At 40.7% G+C, this 20,995-nt stretch overlaps 1 protein-coding gene across 2 annotated transcripts in view; it reads right to left on the minus strand.

Annotated features, from left to right (window-relative positions):
- LOC102871340 (small conductance calcium-activated potassium channel protein 2-like) overlaps window positions 1-20,995 on the minus strand; it is a 258,815-nt gene that overhangs the window by 63,834 nt on the left and 173,986 nt on the right. The window lies entirely within an intron of this gene.

The raw sequence follows: 20,995 nt of genomic DNA on the forward strand, positions 1-20,995 counted from the left end.
TTCTTAATTTTGAACCATACAGTGTTTCCTTGGTTTTCTAGAACAACAGCCTCTTGGTCTGTGTTATGGTTTCATAGTAGCACAGTTAAGTGCTTTGGGATTCCTAGTCTTCTAGACATAAACCACAATTTGTTATAACTGACACAGTGAAATGCTATTTACATAGGCAATACAGCACAAATAGACATTCTTTTGGTATTCTCTGCTTTCAGTCGAGATTCAACTGCTATTAGCAGTGATACCCCTTGTGACACAAACTCTTCAAAACTCAGTTTGAAATGGTAATTCTCTGTCGATGTACAATTGTAGTAATTTTTTAATAATATTGAGCAAGATTTGCTTGCATGTGATACTGCTCAATAATTTCCATACTCTGTTGGATCACCTTTTATCTACCAGGCATGTTTCCCTTTGCTAGAGACAGCTGAATTTCAAGTTTCACAACATTAAAGCCTCTATATGGCAATTTCCTTTAGGGGGGTGAGAGAAGAAGAGTTAATGCCTTTGAATTGTGGTGTTGGAGAAGAGTACTGAATAGCCCATGGACTAACAGAAAACCAAACAGCCATGACTTGCTGAAAGGGAAGCTGAAGTATTCCTTGGAGGCAAAGATGATGAAGTTTCATCTCACATACTTTGGAAATGCTGTTAGGAGGGGCTATTTCTTGGAAATGAACAACAAGCTATTTTTTTAACATGCTATTTTTTAAAAATTAATTTTAATGAAAGTCTACAGAGACTTAGGGTTTCCATTCATTCATTCATTGTACTTTTCTCCCTGCCCACCCCTCCTCCCTCAGTTTGCTCTTCTCTTTGAAAAGTAAAAGAAAAATTCTTTCATTGTTATACAATCCCTCCCCCCAGTTTCCCTCCACTGTGCAGCCTTTGTTCTGGTCTCCTGTCATGACAATAATACCTAACCATATTCCCCTTTTAGGTGGTAGGTCAGCGAAGGAAAAGAAGACCTTCAACAAAAAAAGCACTGATATAGTGATGGCAGAAATGGGCTCGAATTGTCAGAGACGGAGGATGACAAAGGGTAGCACAGCGTTCAAACTTGTTTTTCATAGGGTAGCTATCAACAAGAAGAGGAGGCAATATCACAGCAAGTGCCTACAAAGAAATTAAGTTTGGCTTGAAGGCAGAAATTGTTCTCATTTTTCCTGCAGCAATTTTGATTTGGTTTTCAAAGGTTGGAGCAGGAAGTAACTAAAAAATTGCAAAGAAAAACACTGAAGACATTTAGGCAAGCAGACTTCTCTCCTAACACATTTTAAACATACAAATAAATTCCTCCCATCCTCACATAACTCTCTGCCAAACTCTTAAGTACTCTGCGACTAAGCCATTCCGTCAGTGTTTATTATATGCAATGCACATTATGCTGGGTCAGAGACATGAAACCTGTATTTAAAAGCCTGATGAGAAACAACCTCTTTCCTAGAAGTTACCATTGAATCCCAATAGTAAATTAATCCCTTTGCTTATCAAATAACAAATCCACCTTGAAAAGAACACAGAATGGGAAAAATAACATTTCATACAAATGTTTATATTACATTCAGACACTTATAGTTGTAAATAGTTAAGATGAGTTAATTAGGAACCAAAATAGATACCATTAGAAGAATCCTGAGATTTCTATCTTGGCAACTCAGAAGCACATTTGAGATTTACTATTGTTGTTAGATGCTGTCAAGTTAACTACAACTCATAGCAACCTTAAGAATGACAGATTTGAACCTGCCCTATCCTGTGCCAGCCACATTATCTCTGCTATACTTTAGCCCACTATTAAATCACTTAATGAAAACACTGGTATTAAATTTATCATTTGGATGATATTATTACTTAGAACACCTCTTTTTTTAAAGAAAAATTTCTGCCAGATTAACATCACTGTGAATGATCAATTTATGTCATTGAACTTAAATGGTAAAACATTTTTTTTATTATAAAGTTCATTTCAGAGATTTTCTTGGACAATCCAATCTTTTCTGTGAGAAGAATTACATTCTTCTGAGACAGATATAAAGAAATAATTCACAGGGCACATTTCATCAATATGAAGAGCTGTCTAATAATTAAAAAATACATTGTTGTTAGGTGCCATCACGTTGAGTATGACTCATAATGACCCTATGAACAAAGCATCTGTGAACAAAACATTTAGGAACAAAATATCCTCACACTTCCTGACACACAAGAGTCCACTGCAGCACTGTGTCAATCCACTTTGCTGAGGGTCTTCCTGTCCTTTGCCGACCCTCCACCCTTTCCAGCATCATGTCCCTCTCCAAGGAACAGCCCCTCCTAACAACATGCCCAAAGTATGTGAGGTAAAGCCTCATCATTCTTGCCTCCAAAGAGCACTCCAGCTGCATCCTCTCCGAGACATATCTGTTTGTTCTCTTGGCCATCCATGGGATGTTCAGTGCTCTTGTCCAACACCATGTCAATTCTTTTTCTGTCAACATTAGTCATTGTCCTGCTCTCAGATGCATAGCAAATAATTGGAAAGACTATGGCCTGAATCAGACACACCTTAGTCTTCAAAAAATACATTAAATATAACTAAAATGAGTACACCAGGAATGCCTGGTAATCTCAAGTTTTTAAAAGAAGGTTGTGAGGTTTCGGAAGGGGTCTTATTGACCATTTTAAGCAGTGCAAACTTTAGAGACTTAAACAGATTATGAGATCAGCATTACTGTTTTAAAATGAACAAAATTACTTCCATTCCTTCATCCTTTTTTAAAATCACAACTACTACTGTTTGCTGTAATAGTTGTAGATGTTTACAGGGGCTATTTTTCCAAGGGACTTGTTGATTTATTTCCCTGTGAATGAGGCATTCTCTGCTTGGCTATCCTATTCCCCCTTCAGTGCCCTTCCAGAAGCAACATGAGCCTTGGCCGCACTAATAGCAACAATTATGCCATCATCTTTCACAGCTTCTTTCTCTACAGAAGCATTTCTTTCTGCCTGGAAACACCTTCTCTCCACCTTCCTAGCCCTGATACGTCCTGTCCTTCGAGAATCTTTCCAGAGGTCACCTTCTCCAGAATCCATTTAGTTTTGGGTCCGCATGGTAGTTCAGGCCGAACTCTGTGCAGGCCCTTGCTCTGTCTCCTCGTTGCTGCTTTGAATCACGTTTGTAATTAGCTTATTTAACATGTCTCTGGAATCTAAATTATAAAGACTGTGAGGATAAAGGCTCTGCCTCATTATTTTATCTCCACACAGTGCTTTGAGGAATGCTGAAGGGATTTTGATAAGTCTTTACAGGATGAAATAGCGTGACAATGTAAAACATTTTGTAATGTAAAGCAGTTTGACCTGCCCTAGGTTCACATGCTGGCCTTCAGAATCATATCACAGAGATGTAAAAAGGGAGCAGAAGAAACTATTCTTAGCAGGGGTATGGCATGTTATAATCCCAGATATGTGTGCAATGTATAAAATTTTCTTATTTATGGACAAAATAGCAGTTGAAAACTATGCTCATCAATTCTCTCCTATTATAATAATTATTAATACTGGAAATGGTAAAAAGATTTAATCTCAAATGTCAGCTCTCATCTCAAATGTCAACTTTAGTTATGTGGTGCAAAGTATTAGGAAGATTTAAATGCTCTCTTAAAATATCAATACAATGATAGCAAGACAATAAAATAAAGATATAAACTCAGAGGAACAAAGTGAAAGGGCAAAGAGACATCAGGGACTGAGACAGAACACATTTTTATAAGAATGAGAGTGCAAAGAACTGAGTTCCACTGCCGAAGCAGTGATAGGATGCTTTTACAGTGACAACGCTCACAGCCATGCATGGAGAACCTCTAGGTCCGACGGAACTGCTGAGGGCTCTCTAGGCTGTAATTTTTGGGAGCTGATTGCAAGGTACTGTCTCCAAAGGAGCTACCAGTGGGCTCTCACCGCTGGCATGCTGGTTAGCTTCCAAGCACTCAGCAATTACACCAGCTGAGGCGCAAAAAGCCTGACTTGATGGCTCATAACAACCCTCACAACCAAGGCAGTTGGAAACCTAGGCAAAATATTGAAATTAAAAGTTCTCAACATCGGCCATCTGGCAACGTAGGGCAGTAGCCCCTGACAGACAAACAAGATGGGCCATACAATTACCACGGAAGGTCTCTAAGATGTAGCTCAAGGTGGAAAATCAGGCAAAGTGTAGAAGTGTCCCAGAATTTGAGGCAGGATAGTGTACAAGGGTTACCTCTCAAAGGGTTAAGAAACAAGATAGGTAGTAGGGGAGCTCTGGTGGCTGAGTGGCAAGGAGCTGCAACTACAATCACAGAGACACATGGTTCGAATCCACCAGATGCTCTGCCGGGGAAGGAGGGACAATCTCCTCCTGTACCAGTCAGATCTGATTTGACGGTACACTCACACAAAAATAATAAAAAATAAAAAAAAAAATTTAAAAAAAGAAACAAGATAGGTGGAATAGAATTTATTTTATTCTGTAGTAACAGGACCTTGTACTGCCAATGCAAAGGCAAGAGGTTCAAATCTACCAGCTACTTCCTGGGAGAAAGATGAGAAATCTCCTCCTGTGTGATTTACAGGCCCTGGAAACCCACAGGAGGGTCAGCAATGAGTTGGTTCTGACTCGACAATAAGTTAGTAAGTGAGCTCACTAACTGCTAAACTCACAGTCTAAACATGGTTTTACCTGTCTCTGAGCATCCTGTCTTACCCTAGAAGAGTCAACCAATGTTTTTGAGCATGCACAAAAATATTGTTCATGCCCAAGGGCTGAACCACTCTGAACTAACTGGGGAAGGACTCAGACTAGAGGACACTGCTACAATGCTTAACCCTGTTCCATGATAAATGGCTATCTCTTAACCCAGAAGCTTCTGTAGCAGATTCCATCTTGAAGGACTGGGTGTGAGAACATTTACTTATTACAACCCTCTCTCACGAGGGCCCATTTCTCCGAATTCCACATTGCTCTTTAGGAATAAAAATGAAGCTCCTACCCACCTGAATCTCTTTGTAACCCTGCAGTGTTTTCTGCTCGGGGAGCTATGGTATATGCTGCTTCCTGCTCTACCACATCACCCTAAAGGGAAGCTCCCTGCCTTTTAAACAAACTGCCTGTATGAAAAAGTTCTAGCCTCCTAGTTGGTCATTCATGCTAGTCTGAGAAACGTTCTTGTCTCTCTGGAAGGCAGGGAGCCTTCTCTGGCAGCAAATTGAAGAAACCGAGCTGGGAGTTCAGGGAGTTCAATTTGACTGGAGCTCACAGGACCAAAAGCCACTGAAGAAAGGTCTGCAGAAGACAGCTCCAGAGATCTGCAGAGGGGTCCCTTGATTTTTCAACTGAGTGGCTCAAGATAGAGCAGGGTTGAGAGATGTTGTACATATGGTCACTAAGAGTCCTAAGCGACTTGACGGCACATAATAACAACTGACCAGTATATGTGTACTGGACAAGAGTGTAGAAGTGGAAGCATGTTCTCTTAAGAGTCTTCTACTCTATGTAAAGGGATATAATATCATCAAAAAACACACTTATGTAAGCACTACAGTATCAGGTGAGGGTGGACCATAACTCAAGAGTCGTTATGTGTCATCAAGTTGCCTGAGACACATAGCTTACCTGTGTACAAGAGCCCTGAACCCTGCTCTATGCTGTTCCAACCCTATTGTCTAAGACACACCTACCCTCATTACAATGGTCACTGAATCAATCCATCTTATCCAAGATATTCCTCTCTTGCACTGTTCCTTCATCTTTCCAAGCATGCTGTCTCTCTCCAAGGACTGGTCCCTCCTGGCAATATGCCCAAAGAATGACAAATGAAGCCTAAGAATCCTTGCCTCCAAGGAGCAGCCTGGTTTCACCCTCTCCAGGATGAGCCTGTCTGTTTTCCTAGCAGTCCATGGTATGTCTATTCAATACTCTTCTCCAGCACCACAGCTCAAAGGCATCAATTCTCTTTCTAGTCACTGTCCATATTTCTGATGCATAGCAAGTAGTTGTGAAGACTATGGCCTGGATCAGGAGCACCGTGGTATCCAGACTGACAGCATTGCTCTTCAGTACTCTGGAGGTGTACCTGACAGCAGACTTTCCCAGTGCAATTTGTCTTTTATTTTCCTGGCTGCTGGTACTAAGAATGTTGATTGTGGAGCCAAGCAAACTAAAGCTGTTAACAATCTCAATCTCTTCACTGTCTATCATGATGCTGTCAATTGGCCTAGCGGTGAGAATCTTTGTTTTTTCTGATGTTGTGCTTCAATCCATATTGAAGGCTGTAGTCCTTGCTTCCCCTTTTGCAGCAAGTGCTTCAGGTCCTCTTCAATTTTAGCAATACATGTATATTTAGGCATAGCAAATGCTAACTTACATAGAGAAATCATATCTGCCCCAAATAAAACCAACCGCTGCCACCTTAATTTTATCTCATGTATCTCTTACGTTATTTCAGAGTACAACTGTACTTCTTAGGGTTTTCAAAGGCTCTGATTTTTTTTGAGGTAGATTACCAGGACTTTCTTCCAAGTGACCTCAAACTACACTTTACTAATTGAAGGGAAGCATGTTCCAGAGACCCTACAAACCCTAAAGGAATCACTGAAAGAACATATTAAAGAGAAATAGCTGGTAAGGCACTAAAGATTATGTTGTTGTTATTGCGATTGTGAGTGTTTGAGTTGGAAGTAGCCCACAATTTACCATTCAGTGGGATTCTCAGAGGCGCTAACCGCACAAGAGGACATACTGCCATCCTTCTCTTGCAGAGCAGCTGGTGGATTTGAACTGTGTGCCTTCAGAATTGAAGCACAGCTTCTTACCACTGTTGTTGCTGACTCTCCAGCAGGTTTTCAGAGGCAGTTAATCCCACGGGAGTAGACTGCCCATCTTTCTCCCACAGAGCAGCTGGTGGCCTTAAACTGCATGCCTTCGGGATTGCAGCGCAGCTTCTTGCCTGTAGGCCACCAGAGCTCCCTATCAAAAATTCAAATGAAAATAGAAAGAGAAAACACATAAAGGATACATTTTACCAAATCAAAACTGTAATGAATAAATAAATGTCCTAAGCATTCAAATTTTAAAGGTGAGATTGGCATATTGAAATTACATGGAAAAGTGGCTTGGTTGAGTGGAAGGAGTTTCCAATTCCTGAACAAGTGATGAAAAAAGTGTGTGTGTGTGTGTGTGTGTGTGTGTGTGTGTGTGTGTGTGTGTGTAAGGTACAGAGCTGAAAACAGCACTGACTGCCTGGTATGGCCAGGAAACTAATAGGAGACAGGCTCAGCTCTGGTGACTTGGGAACTCAGGGACCAACTAAGGGGATAAAGATGCTAGGGGCTAAAATTGTGGGGATTAAGTTCATATTTTAAAATTGAACAACAGAGTCCCCAGTTTCTTTTCTTCTCTCCCCACTTGGGAGTCTAAAATTAGAACTCACTAATATAGGGAAAGAGAATACCTTTCCCTGGAGAAATAGAACAGTCACAGAGAAAAGACAACTTATAATAACATCCAACCAGTGGCCACTGAGTCAAGGAAGAACTGAGCTTTACAGGGCTTTTTTGGAAGTTGGTCACGAGACCTTTCTTTTGGGATACCTTAGGGTGGACATGGACCTCCAACAAGATGACTGCATTCAGCATTTATGCCACCTAGAGATTCTTACAAACATTAAGAATCCTTAAAATTCATTAGAGATCATGAGAAACTTAAGCTTTCCACCTAGATGCTGTACAGAGATTTATCCTATTTAATGAAGCCTTCCTTCCATGCAGAGGTCCCAACTGGCTTTAAATGTCCATTCCTGAATTCAAAATAAAAATTGATCACTATATATTTCAAGGTATGCTTTTCATATAAAAGATTCAGATAAGACAAGGTTGGTGTGCTGAAAGGAAAGGAAGAAGAAGAATGGGAGACACTTAAAAATCTGGGAAGGCGGGATGCTCATAAACTCGAAGAATCAGGAAGGTGGAAGGAAGGCAAGACACTCTTAAAGTTATACCATGAGAGACCCAAGGGAATGATTGTATTAATAAAATATGAACAGGGTGTTTCACAGAAGGTACAATTAAAGAACCAGGAAGGTGATGTAACATTACACTGGAAAGTATAAAAAGATCAGAATGTATGGTGGCAAAAATGTACCAGAAAGTAGAACAAAAAAAATCAAAGACAAAAAGGCAAAACAAAAGAGAGAAAATAAAACAAAATAGAATTCTCAGAGAACCCATTTAGAAGATCCAGAAATTGGCTTTTTAGAAGAACACAGAAAAGAGAATGGCATAAAAACTGGAAAGCAGGCATCTCTCAAGGGAAGGTTCTACTGAGAACCAGGAAAAACACAAAGCAAGATCACCGTAAATTCATTAATGCCATGAGTACAGAGATCTTAAAATTTTCAAAGAAGGGATAAATAGATCACAGCTAAATATTACAAATGGTTGCCTCCAACATTCATTGCTTTACCAAAAGATTGTGGTGGAGGGGGGTTTGCCGGAGTAGAGAAGGGAAAAAGCAGTCTATTTTGACTAGTTTTGTAAACAAGAGGGAACAAGGACTTAGGAGGAAAAACTGAACAAGTATAGCTCAGGCCCTTTCTGAACAGCAAGTACACTTCGATTTGCATGGAGTTAAGTTTTCTAGGAGTAAATGTGGGAATAGGTAAGGGAAAGTGGGGTGTGTCTTCCAGGTAAGGGTGCACCTATGACCTCACCTAATTCAGAGGTAACTTTCTAGGCAGCCCTTTTGGCTATGGATCAGTTGTGGTTATTTCTGTTAGGTGCTAACAAGTCAAGTATAACTCAGTGACCCTGAACAGCGGCTCTGAACCCTGTCCTATTCTGTGCAGCAGTCACTGTGTCAACCCACCTGGTTTAGGTTCCTGGTGTCCAAATCACATTTATGTAGCAATGAAGCTATTATTTTGCAATTCATTTAGTTGCAGTCTTACATAGGTAAGAGGAGTATGGATTTTCTCCCTCTAAACCCCATCTATGTGTATGCAGTCTAGATTTAAAAGAAGTAAAATAATTTATTCAATTAATTTAAACCATGTTGGTGTTGGGTGTTATCAAGTCTACTCTGATTTGTCGCGCAACAAAGCAGAACTATATCATGGAAGCTTTGGTTGACTGGTGATAAGGAGCTATACTGCCAGCACAAAGGCACCCGGTTTGAATCCACCAGTTGCTCCACAGGAAGAAAGATCAGTCTTCCTCAATTTCCTGCCTCTGAAAATACTCGAGAGTCAGCTATGAGTCAGTTCCAACTCAACAGTACACAACAACAATAATTTTTTATTAAAGCTGAGGGCTAAGTCATTCTCTCCTGGAGCCTGTGTGTGGGTTCAAACCACCAGCCTTCAAGTTAGCAGTCCAGTATTTAATCAATTGCTCAATTAGGGCCCCTCATTAAAAGATGTCAACATAAGGGAGCAGGGAAAAGTCTAATGAATGCACAGATCTAGATAGAGAGGAGAAAAGAGTCCTATTGCTAATGACTCAGGAAAGAAGTAACATGCAGCTCTTATTTGCCACTGCTTTATACCAACGGTGTTCCTGCGTGACACATTAGCAAAACATAAAAAATCTGCCAAGATCTCCAGCAAAGGAGCCATGACAGAGATGGTTGAAAAACCCCCTGTTGTTGTTGTTAGGTGCCATCAAGCCCACTAGGATGACAACAACTCTATATAAGTAACAGATCTGAACCTTGCTCTATGCTACACCACCAGCCTCATCATCTCTGCCATGCTCAAGTTAACTGTGGCAGTTACTGATCGATCCACCTCACTGAGGCTCTTCCTCTTCCTGTGACCCACTACTTTTCCCAACATGATGTTCCTCTCCCAGAATTGGTACTCCTGAAAGTGAGATGGTAAGCCCAAAGTGAGATGAAGTTTCACCATGCTTGCTTAAGGAATACTCTGGTTGCACACTCCCTTCTAGACAGATTCATTTGTTCTTCTGACAGTCCATCATATATGTAATACTTTTTGCCAACCACAATTCAAAGGCATCGATTCTTCATCTGCTATCCTTATTCATTATAGTTTCCAAGGTAATTTTAATGTATTGCAAGTTTGAGAACTATCCATTAGCTTTTCTTCAAGAGGAGTTTCCCAATCAATAGCATATTGAATATCTAAAAATACAAAGAAACTTTTGGAGGCATTAGAACTGTAGATGAATAAAAATAGTAAGTGTGTTTGAGAAGTTAAAAACCTAGTAAGAAAGAAAATCATACAGTTGGAATAATAATGATAAAGACAATAAAGGTCATGCAAGTTTAAAAAAATAACTGGTTGAAAGTGATAACAGGAATGTTTAATAATACAACACTCACATCTAAAATTATAAGCTAAAGTTTAAGGTCAAATAAGTTTTAAACTTCAGTAGATCCAACCCTTGACTGCAAACCAGAGGGTCAAGATGGTTAGAACTGTTCACAGTAATGGCAGATGTAGCGCAACGACAACAGAACAGAATCCGCAACACGTGAGTATACTGAAATAACAATAAAAATGGGGGAGAGTACAGGTTAAAATCCTGACATGAGAGACTCAGAAAAGGCATGCTGAGCCCTCTAAGGAGCTGAGTGTGGAAGAGTAGATCATTGTCTGGACTGTGGAGAGTAACACACATCATATGGTGTGGTCAGCCACCACCTTTGAGAGGGACACCGTTGTTTTCAACTCTGCTGTTTAAGAGAGGTGGTTGCTATACAACGTGCACAGTGCCCTCATTTTCTAAGAGGGTTAGGGTTAGGGTTAGGGTTAGGGTTAGACAACATTGACTTGCAATTACAAATTTGGGTTGGCTCAAGTTTTGCTTCATTAGTCATGCCTGACTGTGAAGAACCCATAGAAGTTCTGCTACAAAGGTAAATGAAAGAGGGCCTGTTAAACTGATAACACGGAAACTACATGTATAAACTGTAGAGAAACAAAGTTCCTTCAATTCGGAGAATGTGAAGTGATCCATCCTGTGAAGATTTCTTCCTGGTCCCTTGATTTCTGTATCATTAGGTTCTGACAAGGGAGCTCTGGTGGCCTGGAGGTAAGGAGCTGTGCTGCCAATCCAAAGGCTTACATCCACCTTCAGAGAAAAGACAATTTTCTTCCATGCACTGTATTGTCTCTGAAAATTCTCTGGAGGGTCAGCTAGCAGTTGTCAGTTCCTCCTTCGTGGTACATAACAACAGATTCAGAAAACACCAACAGGATCCTGAGGACCCTAATACAGATTTCCTTCAAACCAATCTTAGTTATCAAATGCTTTTATAATAGATACCCAAAGTGGATGGCTTTAACAAAAAAAAAATTATTTTTTTATACTTTGTTTTGTTATTATGTGCCATCAAGTTGCCTGTGAACTCCTAGCGACCTTGTAGACGGCAGCTCTTAACCCTACCCTGTCCTGAGCCAGACTCTGACTCACTAAACCCCATTGCCCCAGTTACTATATCAATCCATCTCATCTGGGGTCTTTCTCCCCTGCACTGTGTCTCCACCCTTCCAATCATTATCTCATTCTCCAAGGACCAGCTTCCCGTGGCCACGTTCCCAAAAGATATGAAACGGAGCTTCAAAATCCTAGCCTCCAAGGAGAACCTTGGTTGCACCCTCTCTAAGACATACCTATTTGTTTTCTTGGCTGTCCCTGGTGTGGTCAAGACTCTTCTCCAGCATCACAACCCAAAGACATCAATTCTTCTGTCATCCTTAGTCACTGTCCAGCTCTGTTACACAGCAAATAATTGTAAAGAGCATGGCCTGGATCATGTGTACCTTAGTCTCTAAACTGACATCGTTGTTTCTCAGTAGTCGAGAGGTCCCTGAAAGCAGATTTCCCCAGTACAATTCATCTTTTGTTTTCTTGACTGCTGGTGCCAAGAGTGTAGATTGTGGAACTGAGCAAGCGATACTTTTATACTTTCGGAGGCTGTTTAAGTCCAAGTTCTACAGGCTATCTCTATCTCTGAGTGTTGACTGAGGAAGAATGTTCTTGTTTCTTTCAATATCTATAGGTCCAGTGTCCCCAAAAGATGTCTACATATTTTGGCTTTCCTCAGTGTTAGAAAGTTTTTGCCTTTCAGGAGGCCCAGGTCCAACATGATACTCTCTACTCCTGGCAATTTCTCAGTGGAACTGAGGGTCTCCCTCTCAGCTCACTTTACTCTTCTTTTATCTCTAATGAGATTAAAGATATTACAGGACACACCCTCAGAGAACTCCCTTTACATCCTATTAGGGCTGCAATGGGATTAGAGTGTCATGTTCCCTCTGCAATCCTCCTGTAAACTATTTGACCTGACAGACCATGGGGGATCATTATGTGCTTCCACATTATATCACTGCACACATGTATTTTTTGAGAGGGGCACAGTTGTCTATGACAGCCATCAAGGAACCTAAGAAAAGCAGCAGAGACAGGCAGTAAAATACTAGTGCCTCTAGCATACAGCTTTAGTGTAGGCATGAGTCAGCTTGAATTTTCATAAATCATATTTTTATTAACAAAAATGCTTATCTTACTAGTTTTGACCTTGATAATTTTGTCCTTTAATTTTGTACAAGTGGGTTTTCCTTCTATCTTCATTGGCGTGTGAAAAGTGAAGGGGTGGGGGTGTTGCCTCGCAATTCAGCTTTGCTCCTGAGGTGGAGAAGAGCAATACAGCCGGGAGTCACTAGGTGGCAGTGCCACACAAGTTTATACACATGGTTGCTAGGCTGAGTTAGTCCACCCACCAATCATCTCACATACTCTGCACATGTTGTCAGGAGAGGCCACTCCTCGGAAAAAGACATGTGAGGAAAGGAGCAGGGTCAGGAAAAGAGAGGAAGACCCTCAACAGGAAGGACTGACATAGTGACTGTAATATGAGCTTGAGCATTTCAGAGAACCCGAGAACAGCACAGGATAGGGCAGGGTTTTGTTCAGAGTTTCTATGTGCCGTAACTGACTTGATGGCAGATGACAACAGCAGCAGCAGCAGTTATGAAGGATCCTCGTGAAAGTAGTCAAGCGAAATCACTCTGGAGTGAGTGCTGTTCCCTGAAGGGCACCGAGGATGGTCAAAGTAAACATGACTTTTGTGGCATCACTCTTACTGGACAGCTCTGTATCATTGCCCAGAATCACAGGGGCGTCTCTCAGTCCTCTGTGTGTGTATGTGGGAGAGGCGAAATTGGTCAAACACTAAGTCCATTCTAGTGCCAATATTTGGTATATCTGAGGCTGTAGTATAACTTCACATTTCACCCTCTTGAGATTCTCTAGATCAAAGAGCAGAAGGTACTTTCTCATCTGTAAGAGAAAACGGCATTGATTTTTAAAACTAGGCTATGTGGAAATTGTATCAACATTTGAGGATACAAAAGTCAGAGTCCTGTTTACTTACTCTGAGGGAGAGTCAGAGGACTGGTAGGTTTTTGAACAGCTGAGCATGTTTTTCTGCCCTAGCGGAAGGTCTTACCATCTGTCTCACGGGATGGCTGTAATCACCCAAGTAAAGTGCCATCCAATTTGTTACTGGACAGTGTATAGACTGGAGATTATTAATTGGCCGCATCCATTTTCTAAGTTGGCCTAACCGGCCACACAGAAAGTCACTATTTGGGGGACTATACTTTCTTAAATACAACTGTGGTAACATAAATCATAACAGTTTCCAGTTTTCCTGTCTTTTGTTGTTGTTGTGCCCCACTGAGTCAGAACTGACCCACAGCTGACCTCCAGCAATTTTCAGAAGCAGTTAATCACCCAGGAGGAGACTGCCCATCTTTCTCCCACAGAGCTGCTGGTGAATTTGTACAGTGTCTTCTCTTTACACTTCATTGCCAAAGAGCAAAGTAACTCTTAGCACAAAAATATAAAAAGCGTCAAGAGAGGAATGAAGAAAGGAAGGAAAAAGAAGTTGAGAGAAAAATACAAACCATCAGAGTCTGTCTTGGCAAAGCAAAAGCAACAGAAGGGTGGATCAATTGTAAAATAAGAGAGCATGAGTAAAGAGGGATGAAGCCCAAATGAAAAAAAAAATAGCTAACAACTTTTCCCTACTATTTCTATACTATTCTATTCTTCTCCCTCCTTGGTTACCTGCTGTCCCAGCAACACCAGTACTTTGATCTCTACAACGTTAGAGAGGAGAGAGGAAGATGCATTTCTATGTCTAGTAACAATTACGCACTCTTGAGAAATTTTTGTAAAACTTTAATAAATGAATACAGCTTCAAAGTGTCACATCTATAATTGACAGCCATCATGAATGGATTCGAAATTTTCCATTTTCAAAATACAGCAAATGAAAATTCCTTCTGGGAGCCTCGGATAAGAAGTCTTCGCCTTTAGCACTTTACCGTTCCAAGCACTGCTTCTAGGGAAGCAAAACATTTCTGAACGTCATCACTTAATTCCTTCGAGAAAAAAAAAAGCTGCAGAATCAGAAAATTGAGTCACTAAACCCAGACAGCAGAGCTCTGAGGGACAGGCAGCCAAAGGTGACTTCGGGCAAGGCTGAGGAGGAATGTAACATTGCTGATGGGATTTTCAAGATTTACCAGCTAAATGTTCCCACTTCAACTCTGAAAATTAATCTTAAGAGTGACTACTAATTGTACCTTGCCTAGATTCAGCACGGGCAGATAAAACACAGCCTTGCAATGCCAAAATGCCAGGAACTGAATGAGAACACAGGTCTAGCTGATGAAGGAGGTGCATATGCAGCAAACAGGATATTCTGTCATCCCCCACAACATAAAGCTCTCAAGAACAACCTTGTAGAGATCTGCCATTGAAACTATGCTTCTTTACACTTAAGAAAAAATATTTTCACATATGTGGGGCTGAGGAGATAAAAGAGGCCAGTAGTAACAAAAATGGAGGAGATTGATCAAAGAAATAGAGGAAATTACTATGAATAGACATTTTCTTAAAAACATGAATAAATGGTTAGAGAAAAAAAATCACTATATAAACCATGAGAAATTCCGATTTGACTTTAGCCAGCTCAAATTATACTTAAAAAAAAAAAATTAAAAGCCAGCCTCATTCTCCAGCCCACATGTATGACATATCTTTCACTAGCCTGTTCTTTCTCTCTCACAATTTCAGTGAGTCAGAACCCACTCATGCCTGATCCTCTAGTGGGTCTCCTAAGGCTGGAAACTGTGTAGCAGAAGACTGCCCATCTTCCCTTGTGGAATGGCTGAAGGATTTGAACTGCTACACAGGTCTGGCTTTGGGGTTAGCCGTGTAACTCCTGAAGGAGCATACTACTAGGACTCCCTGGTCTGTCCAATTAATTCAAAAGAAGAAAACTGGGGGGAAAACCCCCCACAAAAAAGACAGCCCAGCATTACTTCATTGTTGTTGTTATATGCCATCGAGTCGCTTGCGACTCATAGCGACCCTATGTACAACAGCCCTAAACTCTGCTCTGTCCTGTGCCAATCGCACTGTCTCTGACACACCCATCCCGAGTACCCCAGTCACTGAATCAATCCATCTCATAGAGGGCCTTCCCCTCCTGCGCTGTCCCTCCACCCTCGCAAGCATTACTTCATTAGTCACTGATTTTAATTTTACAAGAATTTTAAATGATGACCCAAAGCCCTTCTAGTTGGAATGGTTTCCACCTGCTGATGCAAGTTGCGAAAAATATTCAAGGGGAACTACCTGCTCAGTTCACTAAAATACACTGAAAAAAAATTATGCCTGATGCCAAATATAGCAAATATTTTTTTCGGGGAGAATCATGGTGTCAACTTGCCCAATTTAAGATTAACTTTTATACACAGAGAATTCTGGAATCATTAGAAAAAGGAAAGCAGCATGAAGAAACAGCCTCTGTACACTGGTTGTTTTACAGATAACCAAGGGCCGCCATGGATTGAAATTGCTTAAGACAAACAAATCCCACAAGCTTGTTTATCTTATCTTCATTACAATCACATGGTAATGATATGATTTTTCTTACACTCTGATCCTGCTAAAATACTACCCAAATGCGAATCAACCTCCCCCGCCCACACACACTTGTTTCCATTCAAAGGACAACGTTAGGTTCACAGAGGTTAACTACAAGTCCCTGGGTGGCGCGAATACTTAAGCTATCAGCTGCTAACTGAAAGGCCGGTGTGCAAGTCCACGTGGAGGTGCTGCCTCGCTTATCTCTCATTGTTGTGTATCGTTGGGTTGGATCTGACCCATAGCTGAACTTCTGGTAGATTTTCAGAGGCAGTTCATCGCCTGGGAGGAGACTAGCCATTCTTCTCTCCTGAAGCAGCTGGTGGATTTGAACCACGCTCCTTCAGGATTGCCATGTAGCTTCTTGCTACTAGGTCACCAGAGCTCCATTTAGTTATCTAGTGCTGCTATAACAAAGGTGTCATAGGTAAATGGCTTTAGCAAACTATTTAGCAAAATTAAAAAAAAAACAAAACACATTCCCTTATAGTTTAGGAAACTGGAATTTCACATTTAGGGTACCAACTTTAGGGGAAGAGGTCCCAGGCCCTCATGACCATCAGTATCTGTAGGTCTAGTTAGTGCTCCTGGGAGATCTCCACGTATCCAGGACTTCCTAGTGCAAGAAGCCAAATCTTCCAATTATAATTTGGTGGTACTCACTTTCCCTCTTTTCAGATCACTGTCTTCCCCTTTTGTTTCTAATGAGACTAAAGGTGAAAGGAGATGGATTGACACAGTTACTGGGGTAATGTGGGTAAGAGTGTCAGAGGCAGTGAGATTGGCTCAGGATAGGACAGGGTTCAGAGCTATTATATACAGGATGGCTATGACTAAAAGACACATAACAGCAATAAGCCACACGCTAAGGAAACGACTTACCTGGATTAAAGCTGTGTTGGGATTAGAATTTATGGATTTCACTTTTAATCTATTTCAATTGTACTTGCCATACGTCTGAAAGCTGAACACTGTGTAAGGATGATAGAAGAATCAATGTGGTGTTGGATAAGAATATTGAATATCCCATGAGCTGGCAAAAGAACAAACAAATCTGTCCTGGAGACAGTGAGACCAGACTGCTTTTTGGAAGCATGGACAGCAAAGCTTTGCTTCACATACTTTGGATATTTTGTAGAAAGAGCTAGTCCTTGAAGAAGGACATCACGGTTGGAAAGGCCAGTGTAAAAGAGGAAAGTCCTCAACAAGATGGACTGACATGGTGCATTTCTGAGTTAATAAGAATGGCACAAGGTAGGCTTCAAATCTGTTGTTCATAGGGCTGCTTTGAGCTGCAGTTAACTCGAGAGCACATAACAACAGCAACTCTTAATTAATCCTTTTACAAATATTTGATTTGTCATATCATGAGAAATCATTACCTTATATCATTACAGCCTTGCATTTTGGGGAAACATAGTCAATCCATCATAGGTGTCTTGGAAGACCTCGTGATATGCTACAAAAACAATCAGCCACTGAAAACCTTGCGGAGCTGTTTTATTCTGGCATAGATGGTGGCACCATGAAGCGGAATCAATGAAATCCTTAGCCAATGTGATAACTGGATTTAAAAGTAAAGTGTTTTCTGGGTGATGATGAACTTGGATAACACAGGGCTAGTTTCTGTGCAGCCCTGTATGTGCACACTAGTCTATACTAAGAAATTCAGAAGACAGTTACCTGGCCAAATGACCAGAAACGATCCTTACTTCTTCTAATCCCCCAAAAAGCTGATCCAAAAGATTGCAGAAGTTATCAAACTAAAATGTTGTTAAGAATTATTTTAAAATGGATGGAACAGTAAATACACAGGGAACCTCCAGAAAACTAAAAGAGGCTGTGGCAAAAATATCAGGTAGATCTTGGCTCGGCTGACAGCAGATAAAACCAGAAAGATGTTCACCTTTGTTTTATTGACTATGCAAAGACATTTGACTGTGTGGATCATAACAAGTTATGGTTAACATTGAGAAGAACGGAATCCCAGAACACTCAATAGTGTTCATGAGAAACATAAGCCTAGAACAAGAAGCAGCTGTCAGAAAAAGAATAAGGTCAAACTGTATGGTTTAAAATCAGGAATAATTTAAGAAGCTGGACTTTATGAAGAGGAATGTGGTAGCATTAATATTGAAGGAAGATTCATGAACAATCTATGTTAGGAAGATGACAAACCTTGCTTACTGAAAGTATTAAAAATACTTAGTGCAGAAAAATCAAAGACTGCAGCCTACAATACGGACCACATATCAACATCAACAAAACAAAAGTCCTCACTACTGGACAAATAGGCAACATCACAATAGATGAAGAAAATATTGATGTTATCAACATTTTAATTTTACTAGCACCCACAATCAACACCTATGGTGCCAACAGTCAAGAAATCAAAATATACATTGCATTGGAAAAATCTGCTCTCCAGGAACTCTCCAAAGAGCTGAAGAGCAAGAATGCCAGTTTAAAGATTAATACGCCCTGATCTAAACTATGGGATTTTCAATTACTTGTATCTGAAAGTTGGGCATTGAATGAGGATGAACCAGCCTTTGAGTAGTGGTGTTGGAGATGAATATTCCATGGACTGCCAAAAGACCCAACAAATCTGTCTTGGAGAAGTGCAACCAGAATGTTCTTTAGGGGCAAGGATGGGGACGCTATATCTCACTTATGTTATGCATGTTGTTAGGAGCGGTCAATCTTTGGAAAAAGACATTACGCTGGAAATGGGGAGAGTCAAATAAAGAAAGGGAGATGCTTGACAAGATAAACTGACACGACAGAGACTGTCAGGATGGAACATGAGAGGCCAAGTTCGGAATCTGTTGATAGCACTGCTATGAGTAGCAGTCAACTCTCTAGCACTTAAAACAACAGTTCCTATACATCTGAAAGTTGGGTAATAAATGAGAATGATCGAGGAAGAATTAATGCGTTTGAATTTTGGTGTTGGCAAAGAGTATTTATCTTGAAATAAGTGCAACCAGTGTTCTCAAGTTGAGTTAAGGAGGGTGAAACTTTACCTCACTTTGGGGTTATTTTGGGGAGGAACCAGTTCTTGAAGAAAGACATCATGGTGGGAAAGGGAGTGGGTTAGAGAAAAAAGACAAAGACCATCAATGAGACAGACACTATGCAATTACACCCTCTGAACATCCACTGAAAGAGGGTCAGCTCCTCAATGTCTGTTCTGACTCAGCTGTAATGAGAACAGTAGTATCCTGTGAACAATATGGACAACACCTCAATTATCTCAAAACTTGCACACACAGTTGTCTTTCTTCTGAATTTCTACTTTGTTCTGTGTGATTCATTTGGAGCTTTTCAAAGATACTGCACATTATCTTGTGATACCCTGGTCAGCTTCTCAGGCCAGGTCCATGTGCTGTCTACAGCCCAAGGCATGGTATATATTGAAGAACACAGAAAGTAGACTCACTTACTCACCCACTGCCATCAGGTTGGTTCAAACCTGCAGGAAGTCTCTGTGGCTATAAACTGAAATGGGACGAGTGTTCTGATGAGTACTTGGTAGATCTGAACCAGTGAAGGCAGGGACTATACCACCAGAACCCCATATTTAAAAGCCCAATCAGCCTCAAAAGTAGGCAGAAGGGAAATACTGTTTTAAATTCGCCCCTGAGGGATTAGTATTTATTCATTCAAAAATATATTTTTTGAGGATATACTATGTTGTTGTTGTTAAATGATGTTGAGTTGGGTATAACTTACAACTACACTATGAACAACATTATCTGTACCTTGTCCTATTTTGTGTCATCCTCGTCACCTCTGACATACACGAGCCCATTGCTGCAGCCACTGTGTCATAGAGGGTCTTCCTTTCTTTCTCTTACTCTCGACATTTCCAAGCATAATATCTCTTTGCACGCAATACCCTGTCAGAGAAACATGCCCAATACATGTGAGATGAAGTTTCATCATCCTTGGCTCTAAGAATCAAGACATATCTGCAGAAGATCAAAGACTACACCCTTCAATACGGATTGCAACTCAACATCAAGAAACAAAAATCCTCATCACTAGACTAACAAATAACATCATGATAGATGGAGAAAAAACTGCAATTGTCAACAACTACAACTTACTTGGATCTACAATCAATACCCTTGGTACCAGCAGTCAGGAGATCAAGAGACATATTTCATAAGGATATATATTATTGTTGTTGTTGTTAGGTGCCGTCGAGTCACCTGTGACTCATAGCAACCCTGTGTACAACAGCCATCAACCCTGCTCTATCCTGTGCCAACCTTATTGTCTCTGATACACCTACCCCCATTACCCCAGTCACTGAATCAATCCATCTCATTGAGGGCCTTCCTCTCTTGCATTATCCCTCTGCTCTCCCAAGCATGATGTCCTTCTCCAAGGTTTGGTTCCTCCTTGCAGCACATCCAAAGTATGTCAGAAAAAGCTTCAGAATCCTTGCCTCTAAGGAGCAGCCTAGCTTCACCCTCTCTCAGACAAACCGGTTTGTTCTCTTAGCAGTCCATGGTATATTCAATACTCAATTCCAACACCACAGTTCAAAGGCATTCATTCTCTGTCATCCCTAGTCATTGTCCAGCTTTCTCACGCATAGCAAGTAGATACAGCAAGCAAAATAAGCTATGAGAAAGGTAGAAACAGTTATTCAACTAACCACATATTTAAACTTAATTATCAAGTGACATAAGTGCAACAATATTTCAGAGAAATTTGCCTAGTTTGGGGATGGGGGAAGCTGAGCAAAACCAATGACAGTCAGGCAAACCTTCTGAGAGAAAATACAATGCACTTGATCATTGAAAAATGAGAAAATTACATGAAGAAGACAAGATTTCAAGAAGAGATGCTTCTCCTGCATTTCTATTACATTTTTCTTTTCTCGAATTCTCTCATTCCAGAGCAGAGCGGGCCTAGGGTACCCATGTTCCTCTTGACCACAGGTAACAGATGACTGAGAGGTCAAAAGGGGAAACATAATCTACACAGAAGTTCTACCGGA

This window comes from Elephantulus edwardii, unplaced genomic scaffold (assembly GCF_000299155.1).
Source record: "Elephantulus edwardii isolate Elephantulus edwardi_28Jun2011 unplaced genomic scaffold, EleEdw1.0 scaffold00050, whole genome shotgun sequence".
NCBI lineage: Eukaryota > Metazoa > Chordata > Mammalia > Macroscelidea > Macroscelididae > Elephantulus > Elephantulus edwardii.